Source organism: Castor canadensis, chromosome 1 (assembly GCF_047511655.1).
Source record: "Castor canadensis chromosome 1, mCasCan1.hap1v2, whole genome shotgun sequence".
NCBI classification, from domain to species: Eukaryota; Metazoa; Chordata; class Mammalia; order Rodentia; family Castoridae; genus Castor; species Castor canadensis.
In genome coordinates, this window is record NC_133386.1 from 37,062,410 (window position 1) to 37,085,186 (window position 22,777).

The 22,777-nt window shown below is 36.0% G+C and overlaps 1 pseudogene; it reads left to right on the top strand.

Moving 5' to 3' along the window:
* The first annotated feature begins 20,641 nt into the window (after positions 1 to 20,641).
* On the top strand, positions 20,642 to 21,902 carry LOC141420698 (caspase-2 pseudogene; annotated as a pseudogene).
* Positions 21,903 to 22,777: the final 875 nt, after the last annotated feature.

Genomic DNA, 22,777 nt, shown 5'->3' on the forward strand with positions numbered 1-22,777 from the left:
GTATATTTGTATTTATATCCTATAACTTAATAGAAATTATGAGCATCTAAATAATGGAAATATTTACTGTGAGTTTTGCTGTATAACAACAATGTTCTGTATTTTGCTCTTTATAGGTATAAAAAGCAAATTATATACATGCACATACAAAAACATATACATATATAGTTTATTTGGTTTACAGTTTGCTATAATAAAAGTTAAGACAATCAAACTTTACTATTTTATTGTCAAAATGAATTTGGATAGCACATGGTTCTATTTACCATGCAAATCTAAAACCTGGGGATACAACTGGGGGTGGAAAGAATCACGGAGGTTAAATACTGAGGCGAGTCAAGACTATTCCAAATCCAGATAGGCATCACACTGTAAGACTTAATATAAAGCCAGAGTTCTAAAATATGTTAGTTACCTTTTGTACCAGAATGACACCATAACTCACCATCAGGTCATGTCAGCCCTGATCTCGGACCTCCAAGAGAACAATTTCCTGATTCGTAAGGTAACTGACTTGCAGATATTGAAATTCTTTGTTATTACAAAGAAAAACTATTTATCTTCAGTGAAAACTGGCAAGTAGTGGAGCTTTGTATTTTAGTTTCACCTTTGACACTCACACTATACTTTTTATCTCAGTATTTAAGCACTTGTGAAAATATATCATTGACACACCCCTGTTGTGAGGCAAACAGTAGAGTCATTTGGCAGCCCTGTGAAAAGGGTTATAAGAAAACTGGAAGAAGATTACCCTTTGTATTTACTTTTCTTCCAAGGACTTCTAAATGTTTTCTGTCTTGTTCATTACCATATTGTTTGCCATATGAGAAACAAACATTAGTCTTGTTGAGTATTTTGCAGGTAGTCCTATTAAATCAACTCTACTCAAATGAAAAACATCGTATGACATTATTAAGGCTCTTCTCCTACTTTTACTACAATGTACACAGAGCTGAATGGTCATATAATCTTCAAAATTTAGGTTAGATAAACAGTGGTGTGTTACTGAGAACTTTATCAGGATGGCTGTAGGATGTACTCTCAGAACATCTTAACTGTGACCATGTTAGATGGCAGAGAATGCCCAGGCAAACAAGAAATGCCACTATGTTAAAATAGCACATTTAGGTGACCCCCCTTCACTGTCGATCCTGTTACTGAATGCTATGGGCCCTTTCCTAGGTATTTGTGCTTGGAGAATATCCCTCCTCTCTTATGCATCATCTTTCAAAGACAGAATGGGAAAATTAAAATGAATTTCTAAATCAGGAAAATACATGAGTACACACTCAATTCTGTAAGAGATTCTAGGATAGATTTTTGTCTATTTTTAAAAATTACCGTTGTACTGGGGGTACATTGCAACATTTACAAAAGTTCTTACAATAAATCATAGTTGAATTCACTATTCCATCATTCTCCTATATCCTCTCTCCCTGCATTCCTGTAATAGTTTCAACAGATCTCATTTTTCCATTTATATACATGTGTAAACCACATTTCCACCATATTCATCCTTTTAAAACCTCTCCAGACATCCTCCCCTTCCCACTGGTACCAATCCCTTCCAGACAAGACCTGTTCTGCCCTCTTATTCTTCTACTTTGTATAAAACAAAAAACTGACAATTTTGTTTTTTAAGATAGCTGTACAGGGTGTTTAATTGTGACATTTCCATGTTTATAAGTATTACAACCCAAATTGGTTCATCCCCTCTCTTTTTCTACTTTGTACCTTAGTCCTCTTCTTTTGGTACTTTCAACAGGTTTAAAATTTCTATATTCACTCTTGTATAGGGAGTACATTAACCATTACGTCTTAATGTCCTTCTTTAACCTCCCTCTCTTGTATGTGCCCTCCCCTTGGCATGATCTGCTTTTCATAGTATTGCTTGTATTTGTATTGCTTCTATATTCCACATATGAGAGAAAACATGCAGCCTTTGGCTTTCTGAACCTGGCTGACTTCATTTAAAATGATGTTTTCCAGTTCCATTAATTTACCTGAAAACAACAAAATTTCATTCTTTATGGCTGAATAAAATTCCATTGTATATAAATACCACACTTTCTTAATCCATTCATCAGTGGTGGGGCATCTTGGCTATTTCCACAGCTTAGTTATTTATGAATAATGCTGCAATAAACATGGGTGTGCACATGTCTTTGTTGTAACCTGATTCACATTCCTTCAGGTATATCCTTAGGAATGGTATTGCTGGATCATATGGCAGTTCTATTTTTAGATTTTTGAGGAGTCTCTATACTGTTTTTTATTGTGGTTGTGCTACAATGAAGGTTCTTTTTTCTCCACATCCTCACCAACATTTGTTATTGTTTGTGTTCTTAGTAATAACCATTCTAACAGGAGTGAGGTGGAATCTTAATTTGGCTTTGATTTGCATTTCCTTTATGACAAGGGATGTTGAGCATTTCTTCATGAGTTTTTTTGGGCATTTCGGATTTCTTCCTTTGAAAAAGCTCTGTTCAATTCATTTGCCCATTTCTTCATTGGGTCATTGATTTTTAGGAAGTTTAATTTTTGAGATTTCTATACATTGTGGTTAGGATAGATTGATTCTTTTTTTAAAAAATGATATTGAATCTATATAGGTATTAAGTATAGCTAAGAGCAGGTAGGCACTTTCTGAGTACCAGCAGGTAAATAGAAGTAGTTTGGTGTTCTAGCACAGGTCATAAATTGATAATTCAGGACACATTCTGTCTGAACATATGTCTCATTGTGCTAACACAAATAAAGTTGAATTCTTTAGGTGTGGCTTTTATACTTCAGATTTCCCCTGTTCCTAAACTCCCTATTCCTTCTATTTAGCCTACTTCTTACATTACATTAACTTCTTAGGCCTTGAAGGCAAGTGTTGGCAAACTAAGGAATTGTTGAAGGTGGAAAATTGTCAGAGATGAGGCTGGAAAGACTGGCAGGAGCCAGATTATGGAGACGCTCAAAAACTTCTAGTGGCATGATTTTATCTTCCAGGCAGCAATGCAGTACTATCTTAAAATGGAGAATAATATGGGTAGTTTTGTTAGACAGATAAAGATAAGGAGGAGACTAAGGCTCAACTGACTTTGTCTAAACCAGAGGGAAAGGTGTTATTAGAGCCCAAATTAAGGCAATGAAGGAAGACATGAAGAGGAATACAGAGATTTAAGGAATGCTTTGGTATTAAATTTGGCAGAAATTGAAGAAGGAAGAGCAAAGGAGACACAATGGGAAGAGAAAATGGGAAAACATCAAGGAAATATAGTTGCCGTGCCAAAAAAAAAAAAACCCCAAGAATTCAAAAGATTACACAGCAACTAAGACAGTATACAGGGCAAATGGTAAAGGCAACAGTGGGAATGGAGAGGAAGCATATCCACAAACATCATTGCTGTGATGGTTAATTTTTTAGGTGCCAACCTGACTCAGTTAAAGGATACCTAGATTGCTGCTGAAACATTACTTCTGTGTGTGGGTGTTAGGGTGTGGGTGTTTCTGAAAGAGATTAACATTTGAATCAGTAGACTGAGGACTACTCTCATAAATAGGGATGGGAGTCATGTAATCCACTAAAGTCCTGGACAAAATTTTTAAAAACTGTACAGAAAGGACAAATCTCTCTCTTCTTAAACTAAGACATCCAGCTTCTCCTGCCTTTAGACATCAGAGCTCCTGCTCTTCAGGCCTTTAGATTCAGACACACACACCTCACTGGCTCTCCCACATCTCCAGCTTGTAAATGGCACACCCTCAGGCTTCCCTGCCTCCATAGTTGCATGTTAATTCCTATAATAAATTCTCTCTCTCTCTCTCTCTCTCTCTCTCTCTCTCTCTCTCTCTCACTCTCTCTCTCTCTCTCTCTCTCTCTTTCTCCTGGTGGTTCTGCTTCCACAGGAGAACCCTGAGTAATACAGGCTTAGTGGAAGTTATCAAGTTAACTTCCACTAGTTACTACACACTAAATCCTAAATTCCTATTTCCATCTCTTGCTTCACCAATTGTTACATAAAAACTTTGAGCTTTGCATTTGACTTCCTGACTGATTGTCAGCTGGAATTCTGGTCAAACATACATAGAGGCATCTCAAGTTTGCACATATAAACATACATGCTAATAGGTCAACATTGTCATTATCATCTCTGGAATACAACCAAAGATAGCACCCCAGAGACTCACTGGATAATTAAAGCCAGTCTGATAGTAAAAAATTTTACTAAATAACTCCACAGCTATCATATTTTAACAGCTGAGGAGCATGAACCTAATGTGGTATTCTACAAAGTTCTCATTTAACTTATAAACAATAATGAATTGCCAACCTAATAAATATTACCATCCCACTAAAAAACCTGTTATGATGTTAAAACAGAAAGTCAAATAGTTTCTATTTTATGTTGAGATTTCAATCCTAGCCAAAAAATTAAAAGGGAGGTATTCATAAGTTCATGTTGGATGTAGCTCCATTTAACCATTACAAAGTTCATGAAAAGTACAGGAAGTGAACTACTTTTTGCTTACATTGAAAGGAATACTTGATGCACTCAGCCTCCTCCCAGATAGATGTCTAAGCTGCAAGATATTTCTAATGCTAATTAGCTTGGGCTATATAAACACTTTAGACTGGAAAAGGACTTTGACATTTGAATTTAGGGACATTTCAAATCTATGGGCCTTATTAAAGGGGATAGGATTTGCCAAAACACCATTGTTTGATTTGTCCTTTCAATGTGAATTTTCCTGTACTAAGACCATGACTTTATACTCTGGTTTCTCTTCAGATTGTATAAATCTTTCACTTTTTACTTAGACCATGACTCTCAATTCATTTACTGCCACTCTCATTGAGGAACCAGATTATTTATATATATAAAACTTGTATATACATATATATAGTTAGATGAAAGTATCATTAATATTCAGTTCTTTGAACAATGGCAAGACCTAGGAATTCTAACTAATAATCCTCAGAAAATGGACGCACCCTCCTCATATTGCTAAACAGATTCATCATCCAGTGAAAAGTGGTAAAATGCTGATTAGTATGATGTATACAAAGACCAAACTGCATATCCCTGAAAGGGAAAAGAGATTCTCCAGGTCAGGGAAGCAGTCTTCTTCCTTTCATAGACAGTTCTAACAATAATATGATAAATTGACATGTATTTATAAACTGTTGATATAACTTCATGTTTGTCTCAAAGTACTGGACATTTCTTGAGATAGCTATTGGAGCTTGTGTGCAATGCTAATTTCAACTACTTTCCTTATTTAAGTCTGAGCCAGTGTCTACAAACTTGATCCTTAAATCTGTGAACTCTAAGTGGCCCTGGTCTATTACATGACTCTCAGTTTCCAGGTCAAGTCAGAAAAGCTGACACGAACAAGCGTCTCTGTGTTTCCTTCATTTCTGGCAAGAATGTAGAAGGAAAAAAATTAACAGGGTAAGATTAGAGTCCCTTTGAACCCCAATATGATCTTGGACTCAGGCTTTGGGTGATGATGTCATTTACACATCAACGGGTGTCTCTCCTGTTATCATTGTTCCACAGGGACTGTTTCTGTTAGAACTTCAAAAAAGTCCTTTGTGGTACACAGTGTATGCAAGCTATCAACAGCCAGTTTCTTTATTTGTCCTTCTCTCTTAGGGATCTTTTTCTTTTCTTATCTATTACATTAACACAGACTTGAGTTCACTGTGCAGTTTGGCTCTAATCATGCTAGCACTCTCTGCTGTATACTGGTAACAGCACAACATGCTCAGTGCTCCTCAACATATCTGTCTGTTTTAGCCATCTAAGATGGAATTAATATTCATCCTCCCTTCCACCTTACTAGAAATTCAGCAGACTTTTTTTTCCTGGGTAAGCAATCATGGTTTGTAACTGTTTCCAACATGATTTTTGGACAGTTTTCCCAACATGATTCTTAAGCATTAAATATATAAATAACCTCAAGTCACTTTAGTCTTTTTTACCTACTTTGTCTTTATAGTAAGATGAATATTTACTAACATCCAACTCACTTTCAGTTTCAAATATCCTTCTGTTCATCCATTAGTTAGATCCCCAGCCCTGCCTAACTTATTTATGCATTTGTTAATAAAGGAATGTCACAGCTGGATATTTTGTATTTAAAATAAAATCATCTCTTAATAATATCAAGAAAAGATCATTAAAATTTTTCAAGTCACAAAAAATAGACTGGTGAAGTGACTCAAGTGGTGGAGTGCCTGCCTAGCGAATGTGAGGCCCTGAGTTTAAACCCTAGTACCACACACACACACACACACACACACACACACACACAAAGGTACTGCTTTCAAGTCATAAAAAGTTATGTCTCTGAAGCTTTACCTGTTAGAATAAAATGAGAATGATAGCCTGATCTATTGAGAGATTTTTGTTGCAAAATATCATGACTTACTTATTGAGACGGCCTATTGAAATTTTCACATTTATTAACAATGAATATTCAAAAACAACTAAATTGAAGAATGCAGCTCTTTCATTTGAAATTTCCATAAGTAATTAATAAATATGTCTAAAATAAGTCATTTAGAGATAATCAAACAAACAATAATGCAGTCTTCCACCCTTGTGCTTCTATAGGTTGTGAGGAAGAGAGTAAAGGTGAAATATAAGATGCTAAAAGAGACATCAAGCCAGTGAAACCATCATTCGGCCTTTTGGAAGCACTCTGCCAAGATCCGCGTCATCAGTCTTATTAAGTACTATCTTTGTTTAAGGATTCTGTAATTGGACAGACTGTGATGTAAATCCCTGTGACATGAGGTAACCCTACATACAACATCACGTATGTGTTTGCTAAATGTTTTTCATCAATGGGTTCCAAAGAATAAACATCAGATGACTTGTCTAGAAGATGAAAACATATAATAAAATGCAATGCATAAAAAATTATTATATCAAAAGTCACCAAGAGGCAGTGACATTAGAGGAGTGAGTTAATGAGGGCCTCTGCCATGGATCTTACTGGCCAGGTGGCACCAATCTGAATAGGAGACAAAGATGTTCCATTTCCTCCTGGAAAATTATTATAGTTCATCTGTTAAGCCTACTTATCTCAAACAGAATAAGATTATTTCTAATTTCTTACTTTCTCAGTGAACAAAACAAGCAGCATTAAAGAATCTCTTCTGATTTTGAAATACTAAGAACAATTATAGCAGTTATACCATTACCATTATAACCTCAAAATTTCTCTACAAATATTGATAGAATTGGAGTACCAAAAAAAACTAATATCAAGTCACTTATAATTAGAAGAGGTGATAAGAATAATAGCAATGCTCATATCTTATCAGAACTATCTAAGATGGTATCTATACAGAATCCTAATATAATCCATATCCCTGACTTGAAATCTAATTAATGCCTCCTCTCAACAGTCTGAAACAGCCCTCAAGAACACCTATTAAACTAAGAAAAGATTGAATAGTTTTTGTTACTTCCTGGCTTTATGAAATTAAACAGCTTTTATGTTTTCAATTATTCTGCAAACATATAGCTAATAATTAAAAGATTTAAATTAAATTAAGCTGCTGAAATATGACCTGAATTATAGCTGGGAATATCTCAGACTCAATGCAATCATGATACAGTTCACTGCTTACAAAATAATTATAAACTTCTTAACTGATAGGATTTACTATTCACCTATAAGCCTGAACTCAAATGTAGAAAGTACTCAATAACAATTGTAGGCAAGTAGTTAAGGAACAATGCCATCTACTGAAATAAGTGTAGGATGTGAGTGAAATGAGAAAAGTTTAATAGGAAGTTAGATATTTCTTAAAATTGTAATGGAGCTTTACATTAATAGAATACATTTTGATAAGAATCTTGGCTCAGGGCAAATTGAACCATGAAAAATCAGCTCCCTGAGTGTTCCTGTCAGAGGCCAGTGATGGAGGGATCCCTGTAAATTCTTAATCTGCCTTTTTTTCAGGGCAGGACAATATAGCTCTGCTGAAAGGAAGGTCGAACTGCTGAACCTCCACAGTAGGTAACCCAGAAAGCAATCAAGCTGAGCTGGCAGGGAGTAGATTCCAACTGAACTCTGTAGTGAAGCCTTTTCTCTCCCTCTGCAGGTACCACACAGAAGGGAAGATTCCTAGGACTTGTGGCTTAATTTCTCTGGCTACCACACTAATCGCACGCATCCCGTAATTACTGTCTTTCTTTCTTCCTCCAGACTGTCATTCTTCTGTCTCTTAGCTCCGTCCCATAGGCAGACAGTGTCTACACAAAGGCTGAGCTAGTTAGCCAGCCACCTGAGGGAACTTTGCCTCCACTCTGCTCCCTCATGCCTTTTTTTCTTCTTTATTCTCCTTCACTTGTCACCCCTCCCATCCTCACTACTAAAGAATATTTAATTTACATTCTTTCCCAGCTAAAGCTGAGTTAAGGGAATTGCTTCATTAAAAGAGATGCCTGTGCAGTAAGCCTAAGAAATCTGTGAACCAAATCTAAACTCATACAGAAATAATTGCAGATATCCCAGGTACAACCAGGATACCACAGTCTCCAGTGACATCAGACCTGCTATGGCTATGCTTTAAACATCTTTACAGGTGTGTGACATGTGACTCTCTTTCCTTGGAATGGGCACTTGAAATTTTTCATATAAATTTTTTGTCCTTTCCAATGTCATGATTGAGTTCTTTGAGAAACCTCTAGTCAAACAAGACAATAAGTTATTGCAATATGTTTCAGTAACTATAAAATTTAACAGAAGCTGAGTACTTGTGCCTTGTCCACCAACCTTGATTTCCCTTCTTGTGTGCTATAAACATCCTTTTCAATCTGTGTAAATACATAAAGAGACTAACAAAAGAATTTCAAAAGGCTCTGGCTTGGAACTTCATGTCCATATTTTAGTGTGCCTTCTGAGGACCCTGGGGTAGGTATGCTAACCACGTATATACAAGATTGATTGTTTTCCCATCCTGGAGCATCTGGAGACATTGTGCAGGCAGTTTATGGTCACCCTGGAGGTGCAAAGCACCTCCTACCATGCGAGGTGACCCCGTTGGTAAAGTGTTAATTGGCTCTGAAGGGAGCCTCATCTGGTCAATCCAGATGGAGACACAGATTTATCTCCCTAGATTGAAAATACCACAAAAATGCCAAGCCACCTTCTGAGAAGAATGGAATTGATGGTAGGCAATAACAGATTGTCAATATGATGAAAGGTTAAAGAGCAATCAAATGAGTTGTACTTACTTCATTTATTTTAATGAACAAGGCTGGATTGTTCACAGTGTGTATAAGCAATTTAGCTTATCTGTTTTGTTTAATTTTGAAAAATATGCTAAATGCTTATGTCAATGAATTCTTGGGTTGTGGCAAAAACAGTAAAATATGTTTGATAATTATAAAATACTCAAAAAGAAATGTTATGGGTACAGAAATAATTTAATTCATATTAGATAGCACTTGTGTGTTTTAAATCAGTAATGTAGTTCTCTTAGATTACATATGTACATAGGGAAGATTTCCTGGTTTCTTCTAAAACAGATCTAAGAATTAATGACTAGCTATTTCTAAATTCTAAATACACTATTTTGTGTTAAATACCTAGATCTTCAGGTACAGGGAATTACATCATAAGATGCCTTGCCACATCATGAATATAAAGTGATAACAGCAAACTGTGATATACTGTACTTGCTTATTATATAGAAGCTGCACCCCTATGCTTAAAAAGAAGTTAGAAAATAGGTAAATAACTTAGAAAACATAAAAAGCATCTTCCATTGAGAGCAGCTAATGGATCTCATTAGGGTCAGAGCTTCTGCTCAGTTATTGTGATTCATAACCATTATTTATTGTTTTTCACTCACTGTACCCCATATTTTCTGTATGTTTGTGAAATCTCTAGCTTCAAAACCACCCCGCAGAGTAGTTGCTATTAATCAAATTTAGCAACCTAAAATTCTGTCAGAGATTCACATAACAAAACATTTCCAAATATTGATATCATCAAGTAATTCATTTGTGATTCTGGATTGCTATTTGTGACTGCATGCTTATACAAAATATATATTTCTCCCTCTTTCTTTTTATTTATTCTTAATTTATTTTAACAGATACATCAAGACATAAAATTATACATATTAGTGTATCATTGTGTGATGACTTGATACTTTACATTATGCAATGTTTAAATCAGGGTAAACGTCTCAAGCATTTAGCATTTCTCCATGGTAAAATCTTTCAAATCCTTTCTTCCAGCTTTTTGAAATGTACAGTTTCTTATAGTTATCTGTAGTTGCTCTACTGTATGATAGCACACTAGAATTTCTTTTTCCAACTGAACTCTATATTAACACCAGATTGAACATGTGGGAAAGAAACCCCAAATTTAATCTTTACTTCTTAGGTGACTTGTGAACAATACTTACAATGGAATAAGCTACGGTCAGCTCTTGGAGACAGTGGGATCAACTGCCACAAAGAGAAAAGAGACAAGTTGAGACACAAAACCTCTACATCCCTTTGACCCCTTTGATGTTCTCTGCACTGCAGTTTGCGTTTACACATTGAAAGGCTGCTGCTTCAATGTACTTGAGTCAGGCTGGTGACATTTTCCTCACCTTGACTATTCCATTGAATAAAAAATGTGTGAAAAAGGTCTTGCTTGAAAAAGTGATATGAAAATTGAATAACAAGAGAGACTCAGTACAGAGGTTTAATTATTCTGGTTGTTTTATGAAGAAAAACTAAATATGTTTGTTTAGCATTTTACCTCACTAGACAGTTTCAAAAGCAGCATAATAACTAAGGAATGGAACCAATGCAGGCAGCTGCATTTCTTCCAATCTGTTATTCTCTTGTCTTTTAAAAAAAACTTATTTTAAGAAAGAGGGTTTTTTTTTTCTCCAGAAATAAAACTTTGGTTAATCCATCTGAGCATTTCTAGAAAAAGAAATATTTAACATATAGTACACTGCTCTACATAATCAATGCTTACACCTGTTAAAACCAAGCTTTTTAAAATCAGTTTTGATGAACAGTGTTCTAAAATCTCTATCTGAAAAATTGAATCTATTTAAAATTAACCTCTTATGTAACAAAAAGATAATGTCATATATAATGAGTCAAGTCTTTTTAAAAGAATTTCTCAATGAAATAATGATAAAACAAGCCTATGTTATATCCTTTACCAAAGGTCTGATGTTAGTTAAGGCAGAATCATAAACATTATATTTCACAATCTGCTACTTATACTGTAACTTAAGAAGGACAACCATGAAACCTCATGAAATAAATTAGTTTATTAGACAAAAACTTATAGCACTGTGATTCTGTACAATTAATATTCAGCATTTATTTTACTAAGTTCTGGTTTTGTCTGTATAAAGATAATGTGGGATGAAGTAATAAATTCAGAAGGACAGATTTGGGGACATGGTATAGCAGTCATCAAGGAGGGTTTTATTTAAGGACATGGAATATTTACAACACTTTTAAAAACAAACTCTAGATTGGAAAAATGTCAAGCATTCATGGACTGAAAGAATTAATAATGTTAAAGTATTCATTTTACCCAATGTGATCTACAGTTTCAATGGAATCCCTACCAAAATTCCCATGGAGAGATTCCAAGATGGCAACTAGAGGGAGGAAGCAGAAAGCATGCTTCCTAAAGTAAAAATTTGGAGAGACGCTGGAGATACACCTTACAGAAAAACCACTGAGAAGAGGCAAAACCCTGACTCCTCCACACCCCCAGCCACGCATAGCATCCTCACACCACAGTAAATGGAGAAGCCAGGAGGACTCAGGCACCTCCAGACTCCAGCTTCTACTGGTTCAAGAGAAGCAACCACCAGATATCACCATTGTTATTATTACAAGCTAGAAAATACTTAATTGCACACAGTACAGGGACAGTAACAACACCAAAGACAATGATGGGAAGACAGAAAAAAGAGGGAAACCAGTTCCCCCCCAGCAATAAATTAGTACAGGAACCAGAGGGAAATGAAGAAAACAGATACTCAGATCCAGACTCCAACAAAAGAAAGGTAAACTATGCCAAAGAACCCAATGAAGCCCAAAAGAACAATCTGAAAGAAGAAATCCTGCAAGTAATCAATGAGAATTTTATAGAGATGATACTGGATATGGTCAACCAAAATGTTCAGGAGACACTCAAGAAATTCTAAGACAACAAGAATAGAGAATTTGAGAAAGCACAAGAACAAATAAAAGAAACAATAGAAGCACTGTATAAACACCAAAGTGAAAGAAAGAACACGATTAATAAAGAGATAAATGAGCTCAGGGCGAAAATAGACAATGTTAAAGAGGAAGGGACTCAGGATATGGAAAACCTCAGAAAAAAGAATGAACAGAAATGCAAAACAAAATGGAAGGCCAAACCAGCAGAATAGAACAACCAGAAGACAGAATCTCAGAACTTGAAAATGAAATGGTAATTAAAGGAAAAACCAAAGAACAATTAGTTAAACAACTCAAGACCTGTGAAAAGAAAATGCAAGAACTCACTGACTCCATCAAAAGACCAAACCTGAGAATCATGGGCATTGAAGAAGGAGAAGAGGTACAAGCAAAAGGAATGCTTAATATATTCAACAAAAAAATTACAGAAAATTTCCCAAATTTAGAAAAATCTATGCCCATACAGGTGCACGAGGCCTCCAGGACACCAAACAGACCTGACCAAAATAGAACTACCCCACAGCATATTATTAAAACAACAAGTACAGAGAATAGAGAAGAATACTGAAGGCTGTATGAGAGAAAAAACAAATAACATACAAAGGTAAACCCATCAAAATCACAGCAGACTTCTCAACAGAAACATTAAAAGCAAGAAGAGCTTTGGGTGAGGTCTTATGGGCACTGAATGAAAATAACTTCAACCCTAGGATACTCTACCCAGGAAAACTATCATTCAAAATACATGGAGGAATGAAAGTCTTCCATGATGAGCAGAAACTGAAACAATATGTGACCACAAAGCCACCACTACAAAAGATTCTTCAAGGGATTCTGAACACAGAAAGTGAAATCCAATATAACCATGAAAGGGCACGCAGTACCAAACTACAGGAAAATAAAAAGCAAGAAAGTAGAGAGTAACATCGATTTAGGTACACACAATCAAACCTTCAAACAACTACAACAACTAAATGACAGGAATCACCAAATACCTATCAGTACTAACACTTAATGTTAATGGACTTAATTCCCCCATCAAAAGGCACCATTTGGCAAACTGGATTAAAAAGGAACATACACAATTTGTTGCTTACAGGAGACTCATCTCATTGATAGAAATAAGCATAGGCTTAGGATGAAAGGTTGGAAGATTTACCAAGCCAATTGCCCCTGAAAACAGGCAGGAATAGCAATATTTACCTCTGACAACGTAGTCTTCAAACCTACATTGATCAAATGAGGTTAAGAAAGACATTCCATACTCATAAAAGGGGAAATAGACCAAAAGGAAATAACAATTATCAAACTATATGCACCCAATGTCAACGCACCCAATTTCATCAAACATACCCTGAAGGACCTAAAAGCATATATTAATTCCAGCACAGTGGTGGTGGGAGACTTTAAAACCCCACTATCACCAATAGATAGGTCATCCAAACAAAAAATCAATAAAGAAATCCTAGTTCTAAAATATACCACAGATCAAATGGACCTAGTTGATGTCTACAGAACATTTCATCCAACTTCTACACAATATACATTCTTCGCAGCAGCCCACAGAACCTTCTCCAAAATAGATCATATCCTAGGGCACAAAGCAAGCCTCAGCAAATATAAGAAAATAGAAATTCTACCATGCATTCTATCTGATCACAATGCAATAAAACTAGAACTCCAACAACAAAAATAAAGACAAAAAACATGAAAACAGCTGGAAAATGAATAATTCATTGCTCACTGAACAATGGGTCATTGATGAAATAAAAGAAGAAATTAAAAAGCTCCTGGAAGTCAATGAAAATGAAAACACAACCTACCAGAACCAATGGGATGCAGCAAAGGCAGTCCTGAGAGGAAAGTTTATAGCCATGAGTGCATATATTAAAAAAACTGAAAGATCTCAAATCAATGACCTAATGATACATTTCAAATTCCTAGAAAAACAAGAAAAAGCAAATCCCAAAACAAATAGAAGGAGAGAAATAATAAAAATAAAAGCTGAAACCAATGAAATAGAAACAAAAAAAAATACAATAAATTAATGAAAAAAAAAGTTGGTTCTTTGAAAAAATAAACAAGATCGATATACCCCTAGCAAACCTGACGAAAATAAGGAGAGAAAAAAACCCAAATTAGTAAAATCAAGAATGCAAAAAGGAAGATAACAACAAACACCATGGAACTCCAGGAAATCATCAGAGACTACTTTCAGAACTTACATTCAAATACATTCAAAAATCTTAAAGAAATGGACAGATTTCTAGATACTTATGATCATCCAAAACTGAACCAAGAGGACACTAATCACCTGAATAGATCTGTAACACAAAATGAAATTGAAGCAGTAATTAAGAGTCTCCCTAAAAAGAAAAGTCCAGGACCTGATGGATTCTCTGCTGAATTCTATCAGACCCTTAAGGAAGAACTGATACCAACCCTCCTTAAACTGTTCCATGAAATAGAAAAGGAAGGAAAACTGCCTAACACCTTTTTTGAAGCCAGTATTACACTTATACCAAAACCAGGCAAAGACACCTCCAAAAAGGAGAACTATAGGCCAATCTCCTTAATGAACATTGATGTAAAAATCCTCAATAAAATAATGGCAAACCGAATTCAACAACACATCAAAAAGATCATTCACCACGACCAAGCAGCTTCATCCCAGGAATGGTTCAACATGTGAAAATCAATAAACATAATAAACCACATTAACAGAAGCAATGACAAAAACCACTTGATCACCTCAATAGATGCAGAAAAAGCCTTTGATAAGATCCAACACCATTTCATGATCAAAGCTCTAAGAAAACTAGGAATAGAAGGAAACGACCTCAACATTATCAAAGCTATATATGACAAACCTATAGCCAGCATTATACTTAATGGTGAAAAACTGAAACCATTCCCTCCAAAATCAGGAATGAGACAAGGATGCCCTCTATCTCCACTCCTAATGAACATACTAAAGGAATTCCTAGTCAGAGCAATTAGGCAAGAAGAAGGAATAAAAAGAATACAAATAGGTAAAGAAACTGTCAAAATATCCCCATTTGCAGACTATTGCAGACTATATTATCCTATACCTTATAGACCCAAAAAACTCTACTCAAAAGCTCCTAGACACCATCAACAGCTATAGCAAATTAGCAGAATATAAAATCAACATAGAAAAATCATTAGCATTTCTATACACTAATAATGAACAAACTGAGAAAGAATACATGAAAACAATTCTATTTACAATAGCCTCAAAAAAAATCAAACCTGTGTGTAGACTTAACAAAGGATGTGAACAACCTCTACAAGGAAAACTATAAACTTCTGAATTAAGAGATTGTGGAATTAAGAGATTGTGGAATCCGTGCTCATGGATTGGTAGAATCAACATAGTAAAAGTGTCTATACTCCCAAAAGTAATCTACATGTTTAATGCAATTCCCATCAAAATCCCAATGACATTCATCAAAGAGATTGAAAAATCTACTGTTAAATTTATATGGAAACACAAGAGGCTACAAATAGCCAAGGCAATACTCAGTCAAAAGAACAATGCTGAAAGTATCACAATACCTGACTTCAAACTATATTACAAAGCAATGTCAATAAAAACAGCATGGTACTGGCACAAAAACAGACATGAAAACCAGTGGAACAGAACAGAGGACCCAGATATGAAGCCACACAACTATAACCAACTTATCTTTGACAAAGACACTAAAAATATACGATGGAGAAAAAACAACCTCTTCAAAAAAAACTGCTGGGGAAACTGGTTAGCAGTCTGCAAAAAAGTGAAACTAGATCCATGTTTATCACCCTATATTAGTATTAACTCAAAATGGATCAAGTATCTTAATATCAGACCCCAAACTCTAACGTTGGTACAGGAAAGAATGGGAAATACCTTGGAATTAATAGGTATAGGCAAGAACTTTCTCAACGGAACCCCAGCAGCTCAGCAACTAAGAGACAGCATAGATAAATGGGACTTCATAAAACTAAAAAGCTTCTGCTCAAAAAAAGAAATGGTCTCTAAACTGAAAAGACCACCCACAGAGTGGGAGAAAATATTTGCCAGCTACACGTCAGACAAAGGACTGATAACCAGGATATATAGGGAACTCGAAAAACTAAATTCTCCCAAAACTAATGAACCAATAATGGGCAAGTGAACTAAACAGAACTTTCTCAAAAGAAGAAATTCAAATGGCCAAAAAACACATGAAAAAATGCTCACCATCCCTAGCAATAAAGGAAATGCAAATTAAAACCACACTAAGATTCCACCTCACCCCTGTTAGAAATGCCATCATTAGCAACACCAATAACAACAGGTGTTGGTGAGGATGTCGGGGGGAAAAGGGAACCCTCTTACACTCTCTCCCTCCCACTGCTGGTGGGAATGTAAACTAGTACAACCACTCTGGAAAAAAATTTGGAGGCTTCTTAAAAGTATAAACATTGATCTACCATATGATCCAGCAATACCACTTGGGGGATATACCCAAATAATATGACACATGTTACTCCAGAGGCACCTGCACACCCATGTTTATTGCAGCACTATTCACAATAGCCAAGTTATGGAAACAGCCAAGATGCCCCACTACTGACGAATGGATTAAGAAAATGTGGTATTTATGCACAATGGAATTTTATGCAGCCGTGAAGAAGAATGAAATGTTATCATTCACAGGTAAATGGATGAAACTGGAGAACGTCATTCTGAGTGAGGTTAGCCTGGCCCCAAAGACCAAAAATCGTACGTTCTCCCTCATATGAAGACATTAGATCAAGGGCAAACACAACAAGGGGATTGGACTTTGATGACATGATAAAGCGAGAACACACAAGGAAGGTATGAGGATAGGTAAAACACCCAAAAAATTAGATGGCATTTGTTGCCCTTAACGCAGAGAAACTAAAGCAGATACTTCAAAGCAATTGAGGCCAATAGGAGAAGGGGACCAGGAACTAGAGAAAAGGTTAGTTCAAGAAGAACTAACTTAGAAAGTAACACACATGTACAGGAAAGCAATGCGAATCAACTCCCTGTATAGCTATCCTTATCTCAACTAGCAAAAACCCTTGGTCCTTCCTATTATTGCTTATACTCTCTTCAACAAAACTAGAGATAAGGGCAAAATAGTTTCTTCCTTGTAGCGAGGGGTTGAGGGAGTAAGGGAGGGAGTGGAGTGGGAGGGAATGACGGGGGATGGTGGAATGGGTGTGAAATGACCCAAACATTGTATGCACATATGAATATATCATAAAAAGAGAAAAAAGAAATAAATTTGAAAAAATTAAAAAAACTCCCATGGCATTTTTATACAAATAGAAAAAAATTCTAAGATCCATATGAGATCACAAAAGATCCTGAATAAGCAAAATAATCTTGATCAAAAAGAGCAAATCTGGAGACATCATAGTACCTGACTTCAAAATAAACTACAAAGTTACATTAATCAAACCAGCATGTTACTGGCTTCAAAACAGACACACAGACCAATAGAATGGATAAAGGGCTCCGGAATAATTAATTACACATATTTATGATCATTTGATCTTTTTTTTTTAATTTCCAAGAACACACAATGGGAAAATGAGAGTCTCTTTAATAAATGTTGTTTATACAACTGAATATTCATAACCAGAAGAATGAAATTAAACACCATGTGAAAAAATCAATCCAAAATGAATTAAAGACTTAAATACTTAAAACTATAAAACAAATAAGAAAAAACATAGAGAAACCTCCTTGACATTGGTCTAGCAGTGTTTTTTTTTGTAATGAACACAAAAGCATAGCAATGGGAGCAAAAATAGACAAATGGGATTACATCACACTAAAAAGCTTCTGTATAGCCCTGGAGGCAAGAAAATGAAAAGACAACCTACAAAATTACAAATCATATATCTGACATGGGGTAATATCCAAAATATATAAGGAACTTAACTCAATAGCAAGGAAACAACCCAATTAAAAGATGAACAAAGGACCTGAAGAGACATTTGCCAAAAGAAGACATACACATTACCAATAGACCTATGAAAAAGTGTTTAACATCATTGATCATCAGGAGATACAAATTAAAACTACAATAAGATGTCACTTCATACCCATTTTAGTGGTTATTTGTGATCAAATGGATGAAACTGGAGGACATTATGTTAAGTTGAATAAGCCAGGCATAGAAAGATAAATAAATATCCTAAGACCTGACTTAAATATAAAATCTAGACACATTGAATTCTAGAAGTAGAAAGTAGAATGTTGATTACCAGGGCAGGGGGATGAGAAGAACAGGGCATATGTTGATGAAAGGAAAGAGTATGAGCCCCTGAGTTCAAGCCTCAAACCCTGATACTGCCAAAAAACAAAACAGGGTAGAAAGTGTCAGCAAGATGGAAGGAATACATTCCAGAGCTCCATTGTGCAACATGGTAACTATAGTTAATAACAATGTATTGTATTCTCAAAATTAGATGAGAATGGATTTCAAGTGTTCTTTTCTTGCCACAAAAATAATTAACATTAGTTAGCTTGATTTATCTATTCTAAAATGTATATATATTTCAAAACACCACATTGCATATGATAAATATATAGTTTTTAATTAATCAAAGTGATTTTTTCTAAAAATCAGCTAAGCTCTGAAATACATGTTGTGTGAGCTACAATTGCCATTGTACATTTCTATGTCAATTGTATACATTCGAGACATTATTTTTCTTCTACCTTTGAAATAAATGCCACTTTTAATTCCTTGTATTGCCATTCCATCAATACAAAAAGCTTTAAACTTTTGCCATTATAAAAATATAAGTTGCATTTAAACAATCATTATGAGCCTCCATGCTGTTTTCCATAGAGGTTGTACTAATTTGTATTCCTACCAACTGTGTTTGAGGTTTCCTTTTTCCCCACATCCTCACCAACATTTGTTGTTGTTTGTGTTCTTGCTGATAGCCATTTTGATTATCTTTCTTAAGTTGTTAAGTTTTCAACCCTCTTGTTTATTTTTTCTGTTACTCTAGCTCATAGTTAATTGTTTCCTTAAACAGTTTTTTTTTTATTTTTAATTGTGAACTCTTCTTCATTGTGACTTTCTGATGGGAATCATGTGACCTAAATTTAATGGGATTTCCCTCTGAAGTGTTTTCACATTTTGCTAGGTGCCTCAGTGTTATCATCAAACCAAGATAAACTTTTAAATTCATTTCCTCACTTGATATTTTTCAGTCCACAAAGAGATTATAATTTTAAGCTTCAAATTGACATGAGGCACAGAATTAGAATTTTAAGGGAGAGTTTTTTCATTGTTGGTTGTTATTAGTCATCCATAGTTCTGATGAGACCTCAGGAATGAGGGGAAAGGGATAAAGGAGAATGATGAAGGGGGTGAATTCAACTACTTTACATTGTAAGAAACTTTGTAAATATCACAATGTACCTGCAGTACAACAATAATAAAAATAAAGTATAAAAATAAAATGTGTTTTAAACAAAGATATAAATGAATTGTGTAAGAAAGTGTATGTACACACAGCTCAGAAATAGAAACATAGGCTGTGAAAGAACAAATTATACCCTACAAAAGAAATATATGGTCATTGAAATTTAAAAATAAATAGATTAGACATGGTTGAAAAGTGGATTGTAATTATACAAAACAAAAGTCAGAAAGATTAAAGGGTAGTAAACCAACAGAAGAGTTTTAGAGATATGGGATAAGACGGGAAGATCAAGTTACTTCTGATAGAACTTACAGAAGGAGTGAGGAGAGGAATCGTAAGAAATACAATATGCATCAAGATAGTGGCCCAGTCTAAAGAAGGACCACAAACTCTAAATATGATATTTAAAGCTAAATTGTTCTCTTTATATTTTGTTGTGAAACTGCTGAACATCAAAAAGGAAGAGATCTTAAATCTGAGATAAAGTCAATATTATATATTAAATGACATCTAATAAGCAATTCCTTAAAGCAACAGTAAGGATCAGAAGACACTAAAAAGACAACTTTATAGCACTTCCAAGATAAAGTACCTACCAACATAGAATTACACAACTATGTAAATTACCATTCACTGTGATAGGCATAATTAAAATATTCTCAATAAAGACTGAGTTTGCTATTATGATCATTGAAAAATATTAAAGAAAGTACTTTAAAAATAGAAAATGAAAGAATTCAAATTAACAAAATAAAAACTAGAAAATATCTGCAAAGAGCAATTTAAAAAATTGTGGCACAAGTCATAATATCCAAGTTATGGAATTAGCCTAGGTGCCCATCAACAGATGAATGGATAAAGAAAAAATATACATATATATATATACACACACTATGAAATTTTATTCAACCATAAAGAATGAAATAATTTCATTTACAGGATAATGGTTGGAATTATAAATCATGTTACCAGAAGTAAGCCAGACTCAGAAAGACAAATACAAGTGTTTGAGTGTGGGCAGTCCATGCATAGCCCAGGAAAAGTGGGAAGTGGTAGTGCTGAGCTCATGGTCCCAACCTTCCCTGCAGCAAAAGAGGATAATGGGTACTGACAGAAAAGGCAGAATATTGGGAGTAGGTAGAAACTGTTAGAATCTCCTGGTGAAGGACATCATCACTTTGGAAATGATGGAGCTCGTCCAGGCCAAAGTGAGCAGTTTCAGCCAGAATGTAGAACTCCTCAATTTGCTCCCCAAGAGGGCCACCAGGCTTTTGATGCTCTGTGAGACACTGAGGGAGACCAAACAAGGTCATCTGGAGGATTTATTGCTCACAGTCATCTGTGGTCTTCAGCAGATTCGCCCACCACTGAGCTGTGACTGTGATTGACTATGGGATGAGCCTCCCTTTCTTAGTGTGTGAGTCCTGTTCCCTTCACAAGCAACTCTGCCTGTCAACAGATGCTATGGAATACTCCCTAGATAATGGAGATGGTTCTCCCTGCCTTCAGGTGAAAGCTTGAGCTCCTGAGTTTATTAGACACTAACAGCTGGCCTACAGATTGCAGTCTCAGTTTCATGGCCTGGCACTAGTACTGAGCACTATGCACTTCACTGGAGAGAAAGGCCTGGAATTTCACTCTGGAGGGGATGTGGACCACAATACTCTAGTCACCCTCTTCAACCTTGTAGTCTACAAGGTCCATATTCTACACCACCATACTCCACAGGAAACATAATAGAAAGTCAAGAATTTTGCAATTACCTGAACATCATGTCACAGGCTCCTGCATAGTGGCACTTCTCTCAAATGGTATGGAGGGTTGCATCTATGGTGTGGATGGCAAACTGCTTCAGCTCCAAGAAGTTTTTGGCTACCTGGCTAATGCTAATGCAAGCCTACAGAATAAGTTGAAAATGTTCTTTATCCAGGCCTGTCATGGAGGTGAGAATGATCATGGAGGTCTACCAGCAAGATGGAAAGAACCATTCAAGATCTTCTATGTGTGAGGAGAGTGATTCTGGTAAAGAGCAGATACTGAAGATGAGACTGCCCATGTGATCAGACATATGTGGCTATGCCTACCTCAAAGGTGAATGTCCTTATTAAAGAGCATGAAGGCTGTGCCCCTAATACAGAGTTCCACTGATGTAAAGAGATGTCTGAATACTGCAGTATCCTGTGCTGTCACCTCTACTTGTTCTCAGGACACTCTCCCATGTGAAACCATCTCCCTGTTGGGCACCACTGATCTACTGAAGGCACAATAGAGCCTTTTCCCTTCTGTATGCAGTTTCTGGTCTGCCCTCAGGGATGTGGGAATCTCCCAGGCTTGTTTCCTGTGCCCATTATCTCCACCTTTGCATATGAGACTCCAGGCTAGCTTCTACGTGATGCTTTCTCCCTGTAGAGCTGCCTGTGGCTAGACTTATTGCCACCAATGTTTTGGTTGCAGTCAAAGAGCCTGGAAAGTGACATCATGAACACAGTATTGTCATGGGTAAAGGGCATGTGGACTGTTTGATGTTTGTGATATTTCTCTCCCCATGGATTTTAGGGAGCACTTTGGTTATTGCTTTTATTACATCAGTTAAGATGCCTCAGAAATCATCTCTTATCTTCTCCTTTCATATTCCCAGCCCCATTTGTCCCAGAGGGAGAGTTTGGAAGGTATCCCAGTTTAATGTACGCAGTTTCATCTGGCTTGAAGAGGCAATGTGACAAACACATCCTGCTGCTGTGGGTCAAAGTGCCTGTGCTTCCCCACCAGGACTGTAGACCAAGGTGAAGGACGGTTCTCAACTCCACCTGTGCTGCCTTTGGACTCCAAGCACAAAGCTTTTCAACAAAGCTTAGGGTCTAGGCCTTGGCTCTGGAAGTATTAAAGATCTTCCTTGGTCATTCTTTCCCTGGCTCTTATTGAAATTAATCTTGTAGGTGTGTCAGCAGAAAGCCAGGAAGAGCGGTATGCCTCCTCATACTCTAACCTGTCACCATCTCTTCTTTCTCCTTCCTGTGTGATGTCCCTTCCTCTCTGTTACTGTTCTCACTTCCATGTAATCAAACTGTGCCTCATATCTGGACTTCCAGGTAAGCTTC